This window comes from Bubalus bubalis, chromosome 8 (assembly GCF_019923935.1).
Source record: "Bubalus bubalis isolate 160015118507 breed Murrah chromosome 8, NDDB_SH_1, whole genome shotgun sequence".
Taxonomy (NCBI): domain Eukaryota; kingdom Metazoa; phylum Chordata; class Mammalia; order Artiodactyla; family Bovidae; genus Bubalus; species Bubalus bubalis.
The window spans coordinates 60,811,125-60,832,565 of NC_059164.1; the positions used below are offsets into that span (position 1 = coordinate 60,811,125).

A 21,441-nucleotide genomic window follows, 5' to 3' on the forward strand; every position below is an offset into this window, starting at 1 on the left:
GAATTCCTGGCATCGGAACAGTTATGTGGCAAAATCTCCAGATTGCAAAAATTGAGCAAGAGATTTATTTGAACCACAACTATTTATTCTTACAAAATCAGCATCAACTCTTGGACTGTTTCAGCAGCAAGGCAACCACCAAGACCATGTAGCACAATGAAGAGAAATGGAGGCCCAGATTTTGCTTCCAGATTTTGTCAAAGTTACTTTGACTAATATCTAGCATCTTCCTTCTTTAAGGAGAGAATAAAATGGAGTATAAATTAAAAGAGACAAGGAGGATGAGGTGATGGGGAGAGGGAGTGAGAAGTCAAAAGGGAAAACAGGAATGTCTGTGGTTGAGGTTTGCTTGTCACCTCTCTCACTGGACCACTGCTCCACACTTTCCCTGACTCCCTAAACATCTGTTGACGATTTAGGCTCCTCCAACTGAGCCCATCTTCCAGGTCGCCCCACCCCTAAGAATATGCCTAAGGAATAGGTCCCTTTCTTTATTCTCTCAAACACAATTGACACAAGACATTTGGATTCGGCAAACTTTACTGAAGATTTAGAGTGACAAAAGAGGATTACAATTACCATGTGTGAAATAGATCTCCAGTCCAGGTTCAGTGCATGAGACAGGGTGCTCAGGGCTGGTGCACTGGGACAACCCTGAGGGATGCGATGGGGAGGGAGGTGGAGGGGGTGGTTCAGGATGGGGGACACATGTACACCCATGGCTGATTCACATCAATGTATGGCAAAAACCACTACAATATTGTAAAGTAGTTAGCCTCCAATTAAAGTAAATTAATTAATTTACAAAAACAAAGAGGATTACAGTGCAGAAAAAGAAAACTTTAAAACTTGACGGTCAGAGTCTACCCATTGTCCCTACAGACTGTCAGCCACATTCTAACCACGAGGAGGCCCCTACTGGCTCGCTCTCTTCTTGGTCCTATCCTGCCACCATATTACATTGCTTCTACCCACCAGGCGCCTGATTACCTCAAATGCTAATTGTTTCCATGTTCAGCCTCAGGAAGATGCTATCAAATTTAAACCAAGTTTTCCCACCAATCCCATACGCTTGGGTTGGAGTCTTGCTTCTCTTTCTGCCCTCTGGAAACTACCTGTGGATTTCCTTTATTTCTAGGTTCATAGAACTCAGACTAGTCATATCTGATCTGCAAAAGGACATGCCTCCTTCTCTAGTCATTTTCACTTCTGCCCCAGGCCTGGGGCTCAAGCAAGTCTGACTTTCTATGTAACTGGAAACTCAGCAAGAAAACTCTTTATTCCAAAACAGCTCCTTCCACGTACTTCTAGGTAGGTATTAGAAACACCCCTAGGGTTTCTCAGGTGGCTCAGTGGTAAAGAATCCCCTTGTCAAAGCAGGAGACGCAGGAGACGTGGGTTCAACCCCCGGGTGAGGAACATCCCCTGGAGGAGAAAATGGCAACCCACCCCAGTATTCTTTCCTGAGAAATCCCATGGACAGAGGAGCCTGGAAGGCTACCGTCCAAGGGGTCGCAAAGTGTTGGACAAGTCTAAGCAGGCACACACTTGACATTAGAAACCTGTGTCAAACATGAATCTCTCTTGTCAGCTGTCCATGTCCTACCTGCTGGAAGGATTTGGGGGAAACGGGAATGATCAAAGGAGAAGGCGAATTGTGTCCCTACATTGTGACTTCTTCCTTAGTTGCCACTCAAGTGCCATCCCTCATTTGAACTGCATTGCCTCATTTGGAGTGAAGCGAACACTGAGATTCAAGTATGAAATGTGACTAGAAAAAAGAAGCAAGCACTAAAAAAGCTCATAAATATTTATATTAGGTAAATAATACTTTACAAATACAAACATATACATACATGACCAAGCTGGGATTCTAAATCCTCATTGACTGACATCAGTGACTAGGACCAGGTGGTGGTTACCTGGATGCGATTGGAGGATGTGCTTTGAGTTGATGTTCTGGGGAGGCACAGCCAACGAAAGGTTGACAGGGCCTTGGAAGCCCTTGGAAAAAAGTTGGTCTGAAAACCTCACTGAATCAATGACACCAGTCCTAATTCAAATCCAAACAGTGTGTTCTACACGGCTCTGGGGTGCACTGGAAGTTTGCTTTTAAGTGGGAGTGTTAACTTGAAGCAAATAGGATTCTGATTAGCCAAGAGCCACGGGAAAGTACAAAGCCCTCCTGATAATAGTGGATGATAATCTTATAGTCACCACAACTGGCTCCAGGCAGCCAGGCCTGTCTAAACATCTCTCTGCAAGCTCAGACTCTTGAGCTGGGCTTCACACGCATATAGGAGAGCTAATGGTGGGGGTGGTGGGGGGTGACCTGTGGATAATTGTAATCCAGACTCCAGCAAGGCCTCCCTGCCACTCCTGCCCCTCCAGCTCAGGGTCTGTCTGCCTCTGTTTTGCCTGCATCATCCATGACAATGCTCAACCCCTTCACCACCTTCTACCCTGTAAAACTGGTAGCCCACTTGCACCAAGCATGGCCTAAGGTTAGCCCCTTCAGTAAATATTAAAGTATGTGGGGCAAGAACTGACTTCCACGCTCACTCCTTCCCTCATCCTCCTCCCCTCCCCTCTCAGGAGGAACTCTTCTGGTCCCTCTGACTTCAGCAACAACCTTCAGCACTTGGTCATGTCCACGGGGTCTTACCCTCCCTTCCAAGAGGCAGGGCAAACCATTTCTTTCCACATGTACAGTATTTTCTCCAAGAAGAAGCCTGAGAAATAAGATTTCTCCACTTCATTACATAACCATGACTGGGAGATCTGACAAGGGTAAAGGTTTTTTGGAAGCCCAGAGGTCTGACTGATTTTATACAAAAACTGGGGGCATGAGAAGAAGCTCATCCACCAAGAGCCTGCAAAACTTGACTTTGGGCCACTACTGATTTAAATTGCTGATCAGAAGCTTGTGCTGTCAGGGTAATACTCTGACAGTAATACTCTGTTCAGTATTACTCTGCTCTGCTCATAATACTCTGCTCAGTATTATGTAACAACTTAAACGTAAATGCGAAAAGAGTTTGAGAAAGAATAGATATGTGCATAACTGAATCACTTTGCTGTATACCTGAAACTTAACAGCATTATTAATCAACTATACTCCAATTTTTTTAAAAAGTTAAAAAAAAAAAGAAATGGAGTAGCCCTATGTTTCTGTGTATCACACTCTTCGGCAGGTTGCATTTTACTCATCTCATTGCAGTCTGGGGTAAAGGCCTGATTTCTTAATGTGAAATCCAGGGATGCCAGACTACTCCCTCATTTGAACGCAAGGGTCACTTCATTGCTTCCTGTTGTGCCTTCATCTTTTGACAATTCAGATTCTGCCGAGGAATTAGCTCTTCTGTCAAAAATCCTTCCTGACTGCCATTTGTTACCCTTTTCAGAGTTTTATGGTGCTCCCGGTCAGTGATGGGGCTGAGGCCACATGGGAATAGCCTGTCATTTCTGATCCCTCATTGCTGGTGGAGACATCGACAGTCAACAGTCACTCAGAATCACCTCATCCCTCTCCTTTGCCCACTCCTGGCTCCTCGTGCCCTACTCTGTCATCTTTTCCTTTAAAGCAGTTAAAAGCAAGGGGAAATTTTTTACCACAACAAAGTTCACTTCTAACACTCACACTATTACAAGGGTTTAGAGATTACTCATAACACTGAGAATTTGTCTAACACAGAATCTGAACAGTTTGGGACATACAGGGACAAACCATTTGAGACAAACATATAGGACAAGCTTTCTACTTATCTGTAGAAGCTTTCTACTTATCTCTCAATGGGATCACTATTAAAATAGCTAATGTGTACATTCGTGTTTGTTAAGTCACTTCAGTCATGTCCAGCTCTGTGCAACCCTATGGACTATAGCCCACCAGACTCCTCAGTCCATGGGATTCTCTAGGCAAGAATACTTGAGTAGGTTGCCATGCCCTCCTCCAAGAGATGTCCTGACCCAGGGACTGAACTCATGTCTCTTATGTCTCCTGCGTTGGCAGGCAGGTTCTTTACCACTAGCACCACCTGGGAAGCCCAGCTAATATGTATTAAGTGATTATAATATTTACATTAACTATCTCATCCTATCCTGAGATGGGATTGTTATTATCCCCACTTTATAGATAAGGAGACTGAGGTCTGGAGAAAATAGATGACTTGCTTTAAGGTTGCATATCCAGGGCACTTTTAGGGTCAGAAGTCCAACCCTGGTGGTCTGGCTCCAAAAAGCACTCTTGGTCTCAGAGCTGCACTGACATTGGAGGTTGGTGTTCAAAGACTGCCCTTCCTGTAAGGAAAGCACAGATGGAATTCCTTTTTCAGAAGTGATAGTCTCCAGATTTGAATGATTATATTGAAAGTAGCAGAATTTCCCATCCCCACCTTCTGCCAACACTCCTCTCGGCAGATTTAGCCACTGCTCCCCCACTGAATGTTTAAAATCGCATTCTCTGTCCGGCAGCCAGAATGCCTTTTTCCCTACACATTCATTTTCCTGCAGTTGTTATTCCCTCTGCCAGAAATGCTCCTTCCCCAATGACTTGCAGAGCTGGCTCCTTCCGTGTAGACTCAAATACCCCCTCTGCACATACCTTTGTGGTCAGGTGTTTGCAGTAAGGTATTACTACAAGGAGATGGAGAGGACCCGGGGTTGGGGCAGAGACTGGTTTTAGTCCTGGACTACTAGAGCCATGGAGGACTGAGAGAGAGGTCTTTAATTCACAAATTCTATAAATTTTCCTTTGAAGTGTCTCATTCTGAAGGCAATCCTCTTACCTGGCCCCATTCCTGAGATGCTGCCGCAGCCCTGGCACAGACTCACCTGCTCAGATGCCCTCGCTTCAGGCCATTTCCAGCCTCAAATTCAACTGTGAATCCCACTTTTCTCCACATGGGTCGACCTCTCTAGTGCTTCGGGGTCATCCTTAACTGACCCTCCTGCGTCTCCCATTGATTTCCTCACACTGCTCCACACAGGGCCTCTCCCCCAGTCAGGCTGTCTCCTCAGTCTTGGGGTGAGCTAAGTATAGCCCAGTCTCTGTGCTTTGCTGTGAGTCCTGGGCCCTCTTTTTACCTACATGCCTCCCTTGGATTTGTTGATGTTCAGTCACTAAGTCGTGTCTGACTCTTTGTGACCCCATGGCCTGCAGCACTGCCAGGCTTCCCTGTCCTTTACTGTCTCCCAGAGCTTGCTCAAACTCATGTCCATTGAGCTGGTGATGCCATCCAACCATCTCATCCCCTGTCACGCCTTCTCCTCCTGCCTTCAATCTTTCCCAGCACTGGGGTCTTTTCCAACAAGTCGGCTCTTCACATCAGGTGGCCAATGTATTGGAGCTTCAGCTTCAGCATCAGTCCTTCCATGATGGAGAATGAGAGAAATGAATATTCAGGGTAGATTCCCTTTACGATTGATTGGTTTGATCTTCTTGCTGTCCAAGGGACTCTAAAGAGTCTTATCCAGCTCCACAGTTCAAAAGCATTAATTCTTTGGTGCTCAGCCTTTTTTATGGTCCAACTCTCACATCCGTACATGACTACTGGAAAAACCGTAGCTTTGACTATACAGACTTTGTCAGCAAAGTGATCTCTCTGCTTTTTAATATGCTGTCTAGGTTTGTCATCACTTTGGATAAACTCATTCAATTCATAACTTTAAATACTCTTGACAGCAACTTTCGTATGTGCGTCTGCAGCTCCTCCTCTTTTCCCAAATCCAAATTCATGTCTATCTGCCCACTTTGATATCCAGTCAGCATGCCAGATTTGACAAGTTCAAACTGAACTATTGATTTTCCCACCCTCCCTAAACATACTTGCCCCCCAGCCCACCCCATCTGATGGTGGCAAGCACCACCAGCACCCACCCACTAACTGTCCCTCTCCCCTCACACCCACTCATTTAAGGATTCCTGTTGACTCAGTCTTGAGACATTTTTCCATCTCCGCTGCTAGCACCGTAACCCAGGTCCTCACCATCTCTAGCCTGGATTCCAACAAAAGCCCTAACTGTCCCCCCAGATTCTAGCCTCACACAGTCCATTCTCTACAGATCTTCCAGAGTTGTATCTACAAAAACCCGAACTGACGCCATTCCTTGGATTTAAGCCACCCACGATTTCCTATTACACAAAGGAACTTTGTATCCTGGCCACAACACCCTGCATGACATGGATTGTGCTCTGATTTCTCTTATTATGTCCCTTCCTCTTTACTCCAACCATGCTGGCCTTCATTTTATTCTTCCTGTGCATCAAGCCTGGTCCTGACTCAGGGCCTTTGAATTTGCTTGTCCCTCTGCCTGGGACACTCTTCCTCTACATATGCCCATGGCCTGCCCTTTCTTGTCTCTCAGACTCCAGCTTACATGCAAGTTTCTCAGGGAGATTTTCCCCAATCACTCATCTAAAGAGCCACCTGGCCACTCTCGATCACAGCACCTGGTTTTATTTTCATTAAAGCACTTATCATTCATGATACTTTCTTGTTTGTCTTTGTCTACCCTACCCTGCTAGAATAAACATACTGATAGGCAAGCTCTTAGTAGGTCTGAGGGGTTCATAGTCTGCTGTTCTAAACAAGAGGGCTGTCTTCACTAATCTCAAGAATACACCAATTAACCTGACCAACAATACGATCTTAGCTAAAATGCACATGGCCTGAGATAACAGCTATGAGTTCCAGAAAATGGGTTTTGATATAGATACACAGGTTAAGAGTAGGATGGCCTAATTTCCAGGTTAAGTCTTCCTAGAGGATGGGTAAGAGTCAGATCTGGGTTTTTATTTCATCAGCTCTGTGACATTTGTTAAACCACGTACCTTTTAGAGCCTCAGTTTGTTAATCTATAAATTTGGGTTATTGATATTAACTGCCTAATTGGATTGTGAAGGTTAAATGAGACAGTGCTTATAGTTTTATAAGTTATATACTTAACACAGTAAATCCTGGGGAAAATGTTAGCAAATAGTGTTTTATTACTTTATTCCCTCAAATGGAGTTGAGCCATCTCTCAAATCACTGGAGTCAAGATAGAGTTTTTAAGAAATAATGCTAGGACAAGTAGGTAACCATACGCGAAAAATCATATTAGTACCGTATCTTATACCACACACAAGAATAAAATCCAAACGAATGAAAGATCTTAACATAAAAAATGAAGCCATACAATTACTAGAAGCAAATATGGGTGAATTTCTCTATAACCTTGACATAGAAATAAAGTTATCTATGGTTTAAAATCCAGAGGCAAGAAAAGATTGATAAATTTGATGACATAAAAACAAAAAGTTTTGCATGACAAGATACATTGTAAACAGAGTTCAAAGTCAACTAACAAACTGGGAGGACATATTTGCAACATATAACATAGACAAGGGACAAGTGGTTACTAACCTTAATACATCGTTGTTGTTGTTGTTAAGTCACTTCAATCCTGTCCGACTCTGTGCGACCCCATAGATGGCAGCCCACCAGGCTCCCCCATCCCTGGGATTCTCCAGGCAAGAACACTGGAGTGGGTTGCCATTTCCTTCTCCAATGCATGAAAGTAAAAAGTGAAAGTGAAGTCGCTCAGTCGTGTCCGACTTAGTGACCCCATAGACTGCAGCCTACCAGGCTCCTCCATCCATGGGATTTTCCAGGCAAAAGTACTGGAGTGGGTTACCATTGCCTTCTCCGAATCTTAATACATAAATTACTTTTAAATACGGAGGGACCAAAACCCAGAAAGCTGGGAAAGAATATGAAAAGACAATTCACACACACAAAAGATATGAAAGTGGTCCTCAAGAAAACAAAGCAAAGTCGCTCAGTCATGTCTGACTCTGCGACCCTGTCGACTGTAGCCTACCAGGCTCCTCAATACATGGAATTCTACAGGCAAGAATACTGGAGTGGGTTGCCATTTCCATCTCCAGGGGATCTTCCCGACCCAGGGATCGAACCTGGGTCTCCCACATTACAGGCAGACACTTTACCATCTAAGCCACCAGGGAAGCCCAAAAAAACAAACCATTTCATAAATCTGAACATGTATACATCCATGAAACCATCACCACAAGCAAGATAGTGACTATATCTATTATTTTCTCCAAATTTCTTCGTACACTTTTGTAATCTCTCGCAACCACCCAACCATCCATCCCTACCTCTATGGACCATCATTCCCCATCCACAGCCAACCACTGACCTGTTTTCTGTCACTACAGATTTACTCTCATTTTCTAGAATTTCATACAAGTCCAGTCATATTTTGTCTGGTTTCTTTTGCTCAGCATAATTATAGCATGTATCCATAGTTTACTCCGTTTTATTGCTGAGGAGTATTTCAGTCTCACATGCAAAAGGCAATTATTAATATTTGTAGTGTTTCCCCCTCCTCCTTCTTTAAACCTACAAGCTCTCATTCTATGGTCCCACTCTGGTCAGAACTCCCTCATAATTCAGAAATGAGAACAGTCCACGAATCTTGCCTTTAGAACTTGCAACCTCTAACCTTCCTTCAACATTTGAGCAACCTGGCAAGAGAACGTAAGCAGATCAAAAGTTCTCCTGATCTGCATTAAGCAGGGGTGTTCTGGTAAATGCCCAACAATAAGCTATCAAAAGGAAAAAAAGAAAGCCCTGATTTATAGCATTTGCCATTTTCCTTGGTGCAAGTCCTCCTACCATGGCAAATGTGAAGCTAAGACGGACCACTGAGTGGGATTCTGGGAAGGGATGTTCTGCAGTGAGGCCAGCTCCAGCACACCACTGGCCTGAGGTCTGCTTAGATCTCTCCTGCCATCGAGAGAAGGCCATGCCCCCTGCAGGATTCTTGCCGATGTCAGTACTGCACGTGGAGGGGCTTGAATCTCCCATTCCCGGGGCCACCTTGGGCTCTAGGGTCCTGATTCCACACTGGTGGAACCTGCTTCTTATCACATGGGAGCAGACAACGATATACCCTTTTCTACAGTTCCTGCAAACAAACCCCACTCATAAGAAGAATTCCCTAGCAAGGTTTCAAGCAGGTTTGGGGAGCACCACAAAGTCAGTCCTAACTGGAGATTTTTCCTAGGCACTTGGAGTCACTTATCCCCAGGCTCTCTTGGCATCTTGCTGATCCTCTTGCCATCCTTCTGCACTCAGTCCCTGCCCCCTACCCTAGGGAGGGGAGCTTGGCCTCTGCTTTGTTATGCTAGCTGAGGCTCCTGCCCTTCTGGCCTTACTTCCCACCCAGAGTGTTTATAAAGGTATCTAAGCAAATAAAGACATTTCCTCTCTAAAAAAAAAAAAAATTGGTGCCTGCTATAAACAATAAAAGTTTAACTATTTTAGCCTACATTCTTTGCCTTCTCTGAATCTCCATGTTCTGATCTGCAAAATGGGTGACATGGTAAATTAGAAATGAGATTATGTGTATAAACTGTAGCACCCCTCAATAGAGCTGCTGCTGCTAAGTCGCTTCAGTCGTGTCCGATTCTGTGTGACCCTATAGACAGCAGCCCAGCAGGCTCCCCCGTCCCTGGGATTCTCCAGGCAAGAACACCGGAGTGGGTTGCCATTTCCTTCTCCAATGCATGAAAGTGAAAAGTGAAAGGGAAGTCACTCAGTCGTGTCCGACTCTTCGCAACCCCATGGACTACAGCCCACCAGGCTCCTCCATCCATGGGATTTTCCAGGCAAGAGTACTGGAGTGGGGTGCCATCACCTTCCCCGTCAAAAGAGCTAGCCTCCAATAATTCTAATCCCCTTTGACTTTCTTCCCCTAAAGTTAGAGGGTTGAATTTTGCCTCCTTTTGTTCAAGATAGATGATGGGGAAGCTGGCCTGGGCAGCCCTTCTACTACCTGAAGGAAGTATTTGGGAGACTGTAGGAAGGTCTGCCAGCGTCAGAAAGCTTTTCCCTCCCTGAAGCCCAAGATCAAAGTCAGGAAATGAGAGCAGGGCAGCTCAGTCCCTCTAAGCTTATGTTGTTGTCAGAGGGCCTCAGACTCACAGTACATGGCCAAACATCACTAATTTATTTCGTAACATTTGTGATTCTTTGTGTGATCAAAAGTGTGTGAATAGTTGCTGTTACATAGCTTTTTTGTTTTTAAGGCACATTCTGGGCTCTACTAGCTCTCACTGAGACAGCCTCACTGACCCCTGTTGAAGGTCAGGGGTCAGGGAGACACAGACTTAGGTTCAAATCCCAGCCTCACCACTTAGCAGCTGTGTTGTCACTTCAACTTTCTGAACATCGTTTCTTTATCTTCAGCTTCCTTCCCACTTTCTGCTTAATTCATCTGAAGCACAGAGGCCAACAAATGGTGTCTGGTGAGCCGAGCAAAAGGCAAAGGAGAGTGGAAGTATGAGGAACAGGGCCCCCGGTGGCTTCAGAAGGATGGTCCAGCATGAGGTGGGGGTGTGTCATATCAGACCCTCCCCAGAGCTGAGCATCCCAGAGGCTCGGCTGAATCCAATGCTGAGGGTGAGAGGGGTAACATTGGGAATCCCAGCCCCACTGGCCTGGCCCTTGCCACTTTACAGACAAAGCAGGCTGTCAAACCCAGCTCCATTTCTCAATACCATGCAATCCACTCAGAGACCCAGGATGGGGCAGCTGGCCAGATCCAACTTTAAGGCCACCGGTTTTCAGCATAAAGGAAACTGCTCCTCTGCACAAGTCATTAAGGAACTGATAATAATCTGTTGCCAAGGTAGCTATTCTTGCAAGACGGTCAAACAGAAATTACTCAGATAGTCAATAGTGATGTAATTTTGAACCCTGTGGTTATTTGGCATCAAGTCAAGAAGCACAGCCAAAAGTCCATGCAGTTTTTTTTTTTTTTCCTTTGCTTGCAATTTTTCTAAGAGCCCAGGCATGGGAGCCTTGTCTACACCCCCTGCCCTTACAGCCAGAGGGAGCAGCAGTATTTGTCATCATGCCTGGGAAAGAGAAGAGGTCCTTTGTGGAACTCTAGAAGGCTCCTGTGCCAGTCTCCTCTTCCAGCTCTTGTCAATGCTCCCTGTGGAGGGGTGCCTGGAGAACAGCCTGTCAGCATTTTTCAGGGCTGAGAAAGTCAGGCTTTCTGTCGCCTTGGCTGGGATGAAGGACTTGATCACTGGTCGGGAGCCCAGGATTTACACAGAGAGGAGCAAAGAGGGATGGGAAACATCGGACCTTTCACTGATTGAGAACTGGGGACTTGGAGCTGGAATAAAACTTCCAGTCACCCTGCTCTCTTGATTGATGAGAAATGGAGCCCAGGGAGAGTCACACAGCTCAGTGCCTGGGGCTCCCTTCTGCCCAGAGCCAGGAGGTCTGAGCAAATCGGGCATCTGGCCCGGTGGTACCCTTTTCTGGACAGTCCATTGCACCAGCCTGGCCTCTGAAGCCTGACTCCTTAGAACCATGCTGCAATGCTCCTAACTCTGTGGTTCCCCAGTAAAAGAGTGGATTCATATCTAAACTCCTTCTCCACCTCCACCCAGCCACCTTAGCAGGCTGCCTCCAGTTCAGCCACCAGCTGGTCCTTTCTAGCTCAAGCATGAGTAGGGATACAGATTCCCAGAAGAGCAACTCTAGGATGTCATTTCAGATCCTGTGATCACGGAAAGACTACAGCCAGACAAGGGCTTGAAATCTGACTCCACCACTCTTTATATTGGTCAAGTTACTTATTTTTCTGAGTCTCAATGACCTCACCAGTAAAATGGAGATGGTAAAAATGTGCCACAGAAGGTTTAAGAGCTAAATGAGAGCCTACAGGGTGCTCGCAGCATTGTGACTCCACCCAGGGGTTAACAGCTGCTGCTTTTTGGGATCTTCCATCTTACCTGGCAGGCCCAAGTCTTGGTGGGTCCCTGCTGTCTGCTTTCTTTGCTGATCTTGGCTGTACATGTTTTTCATTCCAAATTCCTCAAATGTTTACTGAACACCTACTGTATGCAGGCCCATGTTGAGTGCTGGGGGGTACAGAAACCACTCAGCTGCAGTTCCTGTCCCACGGATGCTCAGAGCCCAGTTGGAGGGCAGAGCAGAAAAGCACAGAGCAACAACTCCACAAGGCAGAGAGGGTCACAGGTGACATACATATATGATCTGCAGAAGCCAGATGAAAAGTCGAGTGCTTTATGGTTTGAGTGTTACTTAAATGCCTTTCCCGTTCCAGTAGGAACCTGTTTCCCCTTCCCATATCAGAGACCCAGGCTCCTGGCCTGAGAGTAAAGGTTCCCTATCAGGCCGCACAGCATGGAGGGAAGGCTTGACAGTGTCTGAGGGGAAGCCTCAATAGAGAATTATGCAGACTGTCAGCCATAGGCCATGCTCCCAAAATCTTCCAAGAGCCTAAGGCAGGGATTCAGTGCACTTGCTTTATTATGTTGTCATTGTTCAGTTGCTCAGTCATGTCCAACTTTTTGTGACCCCATGGACTGCAGCACGCCAGGCTTCTGCATCACTAACTCCCGGAGCTTATTCAAACCCATGTCTACAAAGTCAGTGATACCATCCAACCATCTCATCCTCTGTCGTCCCCTTCTCCTCCTGCCTTCAATCTTGCCCAGCATCAGGGTCTTTTCCAATGAGTCAGTTCTTTGCATCAGATGGCTAAAGTATTGGAGCTTCAGCTTCAGCATCAGTTCTTCCAATCAATATTCAGGGCTGATTTACTTGCTTTATTGGGGGGATGCTTTCACAACAAAGGGAGAGAGGGAAGGAAGGTAAGGCAGGTGATATGACTTCAGCTGGCGTCTGGCTTCAGCCTTCCCATGGGGCGCTCTGGAGTAAGTTGCAGCATGGAGTTGACTTCACCATGACAAAGAGGCCATGCTTGTGTCTCTGTTGGGCATTAGATGGGTTTGGTGGGGGAGGGAGGGTTGGTGGATACCCCTGGGAGAAGTGGTTCCTGTTGGGCTGAGGACAATTCTGGAGGAAAGGGGCGTACCTCTTAGCCCTCAGCAACCCACACCCACAGCTCCTGGAGGACAAGTGCCCTGGCCCACTGCACTGTCCAATTGGAGGTTTTAGAACTGCGAAAGAAAAGAGGTCTAAAATGCTAGAATGTGTATATGAGAGAAAAAAGATAGGGACAGGAAGACGACCGTGATTCTAGCAGTTTGTGTTTACTTAGCTCTCACTGCATGCTTGTACCAAGCCTTTTATAAATACACATTTTATAACTATAACCTCATTGAATCTTCTCAAAGACCTTATTAAAATATACATTTTGTGTGTAAGGAAACTGAGGCTCACAGAGGTTAAGTCAGTAGCCAAGGTCACACAGATAGAAAGGCCAGTTCCTGGAGCGGAACTGGATTACTCTACAAACCAAGCTCTCAAATCCTGCCACACTGCCTAATCATACTGCCAGCCTGTTTGGATAGGCAGTTTTCAAGAGGGGTCTCAGGTGGCAGCACGGATGAAAAGAGGCCTCAAGCAACCTTCCTAGTTTCCAGAGCTGGTCACTTTCACTCTCCTTGCTCCCTCCTTCCTCCCAGCCATCCATGGCCAAGTCTTGCCACATGGCTACAGCTGTTATCATGAGAGTACACTATATGTATATATATGTATATACATGTACACACACACACATGTGCTCACTCTCAGGGTCTTTATCCTTAAGTTCTTGCAGGCATTTTTCTCTGGACCCTTGCCCTTTGGGCAGGCCCTCCCCTAGCTGGTTTAATGAAGAACACACATTTCATCCTGGTGAGAGGAGAGACTAAGAGATTGAAGAGTGATCTCAGGAATGGAGATTGAATCACAATCATGATTTCAGCCCTGACTGCGTGCTGGAATCATCTGAGCAACTTTTAAACCTCTCAGTGCCCAAGCTGCAGCCCAGACCTGCAACCCAGACCAACTGTATCAGAAGCCTGAGAGTAGGAGCCAGACATCAGTATTTTTCACAAGAAAACAGTGTCCAGAAACAAAAACTTCAACCTGAATGTGAAACAAGAGAACCATAGAACTTTACATTCTATTCCAGAAACTCAACCAACATTTTGTTTGCAAATCATGTGTCGATCACCTACTATGTGCCTCAAACACCCAGGCCTTGAGACTGGAAACCAGCACCTGAGGACATGGAAATGGAAGAGCACAGAATTTTACCTGAAGGAACACCAGTCCATGGGGGAGATAGATGCTCACAGCCAGCGGCCAGCAAGTCCCACACCAGAGGCACACCTGGGGAATCTGGGGAAAGAGGAGGAAGCAACGAATACTTTTTCAGGAAATGACTGCACAAAAGGAATTGACTTTTAACCTAAGTCTTAAAAGATGCAGCTGGAGAGAAGGTTGCCAAACCCAAGGACACAGATTAACAAAGGCCCACGGATGTGTGTGTTGCACCCTCATCAGAGGAGCAGGTAGTGCTCTGACATGGCTCTGTTGAAGGTTTTGGCGCTTATTCAACTAAGCACCTCCACTGTATCTCTTTAAGGACTCTTGCTTCCACTGGCTTTCTAAAGCAAGCCCTGCTTATCTCCTTCCAGTTTAGTATAGACTCTATTGGACTCCTTGCCTCCAATCTCATCTACAGCTTAACACCTACAGGCATAGCCTCAGAGATACTGTGTGTTCGGCTCCAGACCACTGCAGTAAGAAGAATACTGCAATAAAGCAAGTCACATGAATTTTTTTCATTTCCTAGTGCATACAAAAGTCATGTTTACACTATACTGTAGTCAATTAAGTGTGACTAGCATTGTGTTCTTTATAAAAACACATACCTTGATTTAAAATACTTTATTGCTGAAAAATGCCATCATCTGAGCTTTCAGTGAGTCATAATCTTTTCTCAATAGTAACAAAGGTCACTGATCACAGAGCACAATAATGAAAAAGTCTGAAATACTGTGAGAACTAACAAAATGTGACACAGACATGAAGAGAGCAAATGCTGTTGGAAAAATGGTACTGATAGACTTGCTCAATGCAGAGTTACCACAAAGCTTCAATTAAAAAAAAAAATCAGTATCTGTGAAGCATGACAAAATGCAACAAATAAAACAAGATATGCCTCTTCTATAAAACTCAGTTTTTCAAACAATCATTTTTTTACATCTTAAGATTGTGTTTGCATTTGAACAGGATTCAGCTGGGTGACTCTTCTTCTCCACGTGATGTCCACTGAAGTCACTCGGGAATTCACAGCTGGCAGACAGGCCCCTCTGGAAGGTCCAAGACAGCTTCACCCACAGATCTGGCACTGAGCAGAGCTGGCTTGGAGCTGGAGGGCCTAGATATAGCCTTTCTACGGCAATCCCAGAGTAGTCTTACATGGCTCTGGGCTCCCAGAGAGAGACCCAAGATTGAGGAGATAGAAGCTGCCAGTTTCCTAGCGCCAGGTGTTACTCCCATCAAATCAGTCACAAAGCCTGCTCAGTGTCAAGAAAGACCTTACCTCCCTGGGAAAGGATGTCTGGGAATGTATGGATATCTTTCATCTGCTCCAGCCTTGCACCCATTTCCAGATGAAGTTCCCCAATTTAACAGTCCTTGGTTATTCCAAAAAAGTTACAGTGGTTTCCATTTACCTACAGCACAAATTCCAAACTGCTTATTTTGGATGCACAGCCCTTCAACATTTGACACAAAGCATCCTTTCCCCAGTTGGAAGACACAAGGGTCTCTGGCACGCTGCACCTCTTGCCAAGGCCTTGGGCTCTCTTTAGCTGTTCCCAGGCGGTTTCTCCAGGTTATGTTTTCAGCAAGCTCCAGCAGGGGATGAGATAATGTCTGTCTCTCTCAAGGAGCAGGCTGCTATAAGGTGGTGGGCTCCCCAGGCCCAGGGTCCCTTTCCTGGGTGTCACCCCCTGTGGCTGTGGGTGTCTACCTAGACCCACTTGTGTAGCCCCTGGGGGCTTGGAACTAGTGTGACTGTCCTGACCCTCTGGATTCTGCTATTGATACAAGTAATCGAGTCCTTGGTCCCAACCCATGGTCCTGACTCAGGAGCCACATGTCTTCTGTCAGCATCCATGCACTTGGCAGACCAACTCATTCACGTGCAAGCAGGGAAAATTTCAACCTCCTCCCAGCCCTTGGCACCCAGCATTAGTCACCACTTTCAGCTGCTGGAACCTACTTACTGCCCCCAAGAACGTGTGGAAAATTCCACCTAAAATATCCATAGGTCTCTCCTTGGTCTCATTCCTTTCCACTGGCAAAGCCAAGTTGCTTCTCATTACTTTCCACTTATGCCAGGTGTGTTCACAGCATTCCCTGCCTCCAACCTCTGGGTGGTGGTTCTAGCAGCAAAATCCTTTGTGATGGACCCTTCGAGGTACTACGGCCTCATCACTGAGCTCTCTCACTGCAGCAAAACCAAACCTCTCTCTTTTCAAAGCAGTTTCATGCTATTCCTCTTGCCTGAAATTATCCATCTTCATCTTTGTCTGCCTCATTCTTCAAGGTCCAGGTCTAGAGACACAGTCCCTAGAAAGCCTTCTCTGTGGTCTAGCTAGTTCAGTTGGGGGCCCCTCCCCTGTCCACCTGGCCTGCCTGCACACCACACAGAGAAGCATCAACTATTACCATAACCACTGGCTGAGTCAGCTCTTCTAGTACCACGAGTTCCTTGGAGGCAGGAACTGAATCTTGCTCATCCCAGTACCAGTGTCTAGCTTGGGTGATGCTCAGAAATATTTCTTTAAAAAAGAATGAGGGACCTCATTCTTCCCTGGTGGTCCAGTAGTTAAGACTTTGTGCTTCCGCTGGAGGGGGCATGGGTTTGATCTCAATCCCCAGGCAGGAAACTAAAATCCCACGTGCTGTGGGGTGTGCCCTCCCCAAAAGAATGATGATCACTCCCTACATATTCTTCCCTTACCACCTCCGGTCAAAATTATCTCATTCCTCCAAATTCCCATTGGCCTGGTTTTCTTTATTACAGTATATATGTGGATGATCTGGCACTTCTCATATGCATTTCTTGAGGGTCGATATCATATCTCCTTGTTCAGATCAATTTTAGATGACTTTGGAGTTCTTCTAGCTTTCCATTTTGTAGATACACTATTATTATTATTTGGCCTTGCTAGGATGCTTGTCGGAGAAGGCAATGGCACCCCACTCCAGTACTCTTGCCTGGAAAATCCCATGGACGGAGGAGCCTGGTAGACTGCAGTCCATGGGGTCGCTAAGAGTCGGACACGACTGAGCGACTTCACTTTCACTTTTCACTTTCATGCATTGGAGAAGGAAATGGCAACCCACTCCAGTGTTCTTGCCTGGAGAATCCCAGGGACGGGGGAGCCTGGTGGGCTGCTGTCTATGGGGTCGCACAGAGTCGGACACATAGCACAGCATAGGATGCTTGTGGGAACTTAGTTCCCCTACCAGAGACTGAACCTTAGTCCACAGTAGCGAAAGAGTGAGTCCTAACCATTGGACTGGGAATTCCTGTAGATACATTATATTAAAACCTCTAAAAACCTAACCCAAGGATAGCAAGAAGAGATTTGTAATAAGTTGAATTTTATCTGTGTTAATAGACAGATTTCCAACTAGTTCTAAGCGCATGTTAATTTGCAATTCTATTTCTAATATAATAACCAAATCAATCTCCTGGGATAAGGGTACTTTTTCTCACTTCTGACTATTTACCACTTCTTAGCGAGTTTCAGGGGGTGAATTTATTCAAGATTCAACAAATATTTATTGAGCCTCTAATAACATTCCCACCCCCAGGAACCTGGCCATTGTCCCAGGCAATGTGTTGGCAGGGAACGGAGCTCTGCTTTTATTTATAGATTGGAGATGGAGCAGAGTCCCCACTGCAGCATTGACATGCAAGCTTCCTAGCTGTTAATCAGAAAAATCAGAATCTGAAAAGGTCATGAACAAACATATGGATGGATGGATGCCTTTTGACAGCTATACTTCAAATGTGGTTTGTCCTATTCTTTCCCCACTCATCAGAACACACTTCTCCCAGAGCAGTCTGGAATGTTCAGCAGCTCAGTTCAAAGGAGGGCTCTCCTGGGGCAGCCCTGGAGGGTGGGAAGAGTGTAAAAGTCCCTAGGCAGAGCTGCTTCTGGGCAGCAAGGCAGAGAAACTGTCCTGTGAGGAGAGAGTTGGGTTTCCTTGTCAAGTCACTATGAATCTCTCAAATTCTAGTTCAGTTTTTTGAGAAAGATAGACATCTCTACTATTTTGTCACGGCCAGGTGTGTAAGATGGAAACTAGCAATACACTGAAGTGAGACTCCAGTCAATGTCACCACATGACATTGTGAGGTTCTGTGGTCTGAGACCCAAGATCTGGATGTAGCCGGTAAAATCTGGAGAAAGGTATTTCAGTTAAGAGCAGTAGTATGGTTCAAGGTTTAAAATGTGGTCTTTCAAGTCAAAAAGGACTCCAGCTCTACTTCTGCCACCTACCAATAGCGTGATCATGGGTGTGCAAGTTACAGTTTATCCTGAGTTAATTTTTTTCATCTGTAATCAGAAACGATAAAGCTATGTCTCAAAGTCATTATGCTTTCACCATGTGTTGAATTCAATTCCACCCCTCCTGAAAGTCCCACTCATCTTGATATAACCCTTAAACATTTGTGTGACTTTCCCAGATACATCCCCCCAAACCCCAAGAGAAGCCATGCTGGCCTCTGACCTGCCTTCCTTTCAGACTCCTTTACCAAATAGGCAAGTACCTGGTTCCTTTTGTCTCTGTATGATGGAGGCATTGTGGCCAAACCAGGCTCATTTTGCCCGACACAGCAAGCTGAGATATCAAGATGCTGAGGTTTGTGCAAAAAAGAGGGTTTACCTGCAAGGTGTGGTGTATTTATATGATAAAGAATATAGCAGCAGGGCAGTCTGGGTGTAGGGAGCATGGGGAGCATGCGGGAAAGTGAAGAAATGCTCAGTAATCATCATTCTGCACAGGTGCAGCTAAGCTTAGGCTTCTGCATGCTCAAAATGGAGGCACTTAGCACAATCTGAGGAGTTTTTGGTCCTCTGACATCAAAAGGTCACTGAGCTGACACTCACAAAAGCCACTCACACAGTTGGAGAGTCAGTGGTCTTAACCTGCTCAGCTCAAACTAGACACAGCTGACTTCAAGTTCCTAGAAAACAGCTCTGGTAAACATCTTATTAGGCTACATGCCACTTCGAGGATACACAGGTATTTTGTGGCAACAATTAAAACAACCCTGATTAGTGAAGGCAGGCCACAGGTGAAATGAATTTGATTAGTGATTACACAGGATTTCAGTATTTTCTCTCTCTCCACCCATCCCTAACCAACTAAAGATAATTTTCTCTTTACCTACTCAGATTTTCCTTTTTCCTTACTCCCTGAAAAAGAATTTAGTCTTTAGAAACCAAGTTACAAAATGCTTGGATGACCCTGGAAACATAGGGTGGAGAGAAACAGGCCCTGAGCTGTAGGAGGAAACCAGGCATCAAAAGGAGTTCAAAGGCAATTTGACAAGTAAGATCCTCTGGAGCATCTGTTGTATGCTGGGAAAAGAGACAAAAGAGATTTTAGAAGGCTTTGAGGAGTTATAATTTTTCCCCCATTAATATTTCTTAATTCTTTTGGAAAACAAAAAAGTATAATTTGGCTTGCATTACCGACTCGATGGATGTGAGTCTGAGTGAACTCCAGGAGTTGGTGATGGACAGGGAGGCCTGGCGTGCTGCGATTCATGGGGTCGCAAAGAGTCGGACACGACTGAGCAACTGAACTGAACTGAACTGAAGTGTAATTAATTTTGGACTCTGTGGCTTTAAATGTGTTTCAGTACATAAACTGAGTCATCCTGAGCCTCAATATGTATCTGGTTTACACTCCTGACTTCAGAGCCTATATGACATATACTAGCTATTTCAACTCGTGGTTGAATCAGCTAGAGCCCTGGTGGCTAGGGAAAATACCTGAATACCATTTCTTGTTGTCTGAGCTGTTCCATCACAGCCACAGTGATGTCACCATGGAGGGAGCCAAAATTTGAAGGGACAAGCTCAATAATAGATAACCTTAAGGGTATATTTTCAGCCCTCAGTTTTAGCCATCTTTCTAATACACGACAATGACACCCTCACCCCCCACTCCACTCCCAGACATGGTTCATTTAAACGAAGACAATCCAATTCTCTCTTTGGAGCCTGGAGATGGGAAAAACACACGGGTCTCAGCCTGGGGTGGTTAGCTTGAATCAGTCAGTGGAAAACTGTCTGAGAGAGAGAAGGAAAGATTGGAGAAAGAGGGAGCAATAAAGAGTATCCAGGGAGCTCTGAAATCTCTTTCTTTAATAATAAAGGTCCACCTTGGCCGAAGCTGTTTTGGGATGACTTAGCTACAACCAAAGTAACCTTGACCTAGGCAATGACATCAGTGTCTTGCGCCCAGTGCTTCAGTGCTGCTGGCTGTCCTTCTGCCGGTTGCATCCCCACAGCTCTGGGAAGCCTGGGGATGCAGTCTCATGGGGGTCTTACAGGCCATCTGAATGTCTTCCACCCTAACTCGGTCCCTCTTGCCTGGTAGAGGGGAGAGGAGTGGAGAGCTGTTACTGCCTTAACCTCCCTTTGACACCAGTGAAAATAAAAACATCTTCTCAAAGAGCAAGCCAGCAGAAACAGGAGAAGCAGCAGAGGCACAAGTAATCCATTTTTCTAGGCGGCTAGCAGGCACTTTGGGGGCCTGTTAAACATAACCAGACACAAAAACAAGACAATTCTGCACTAGCTTTGTCCGCAGATAAACTGAACTCAAAAACAAAAAATACATGAAGAGAAAGCTTTCTGGGAAATCAATAAAATAAGCCAGTGTTACCTGAGTGCCATTTTTCTTAAAGTCAAGTGTACAGTCTATATTTTTCTATCATGCTTTTATTCTTCAGTTCAGTTCAGTCACTCAGTTGTGTCCGACTCTTTGTGACCCCATGAACTGCAGCACACCAGGCTTCCCTGTCCATCACCAACTCCTGGAGCTTGCTCAAACATGTCCGTCAAGTCAGTGATGCCATCCAACCATCTCATCCTCCGTCGTCCCCTTCTCTTCCCGCCTTCAATCTTTCCCAGCATCAGGGTCTTTTCCAATGAGTCAGTTCTTCACATCAAGTGGCCAAAGTATTGAAGCTTCAGCTTCAGTCCTTCCAATGAATATTCAGGACTGATTTCCTTTAGGATTGACTGTTCGATCTCCTTGCAGTCCAAGGGACTCTCAAGAGTCTTCTCCAACACCACAGTTCAAAAGCATCAATTCTTTGGCGCTCAACTTTCCTTACGGTCCAACTCTCAAATCCATACATGACTACTTACTTGAGATCAAAAGAAAACCACTCACTCACAACTCTGTAAACCCATGGTCAGGGTGATCCAACCTTGAAGGTCTAAGGAGATGGTAACCCTTGGATAGGCCCATAGCGAATGCCGTAGAGATCTCCTTATGGGAAAGCAACTCTGAGATCAACAGCAGAGTCCTCCTCAGAAAGAACAACCAG

At 45.6% G+C, this 21,441-nt stretch overlaps 1 long non-coding RNA gene across 2 annotated transcripts; it reads right to left on the reverse strand.

The window, feature by feature from the left end:
* Positions 1 to 4,204: 4,204 nt before the first annotated feature.
* LOC123334890 lies at positions 4,205 to 18,770 on the reverse strand. Of its 2 annotated transcripts, none has more exons than XR_006641354.1 (3): positions 18,643 to 18,770; positions 14,097 to 14,180; positions 4,205 to 4,299 (listed from the first exon to the last, which is right to left on the reverse strand). It is a non-coding gene; the product is annotated as an uncharacterized LOC123334890 (long non-coding RNA). The 2 variants fall into 2 exon arrangements; XR_006553082.2 differs by lacking the exon at positions 4,205 to 4,299 and adding an exon at positions 12,533 to 12,821.
* Between the last annotated feature and the right edge of the window lie 2,671 nt (positions 18,771 to 21,441).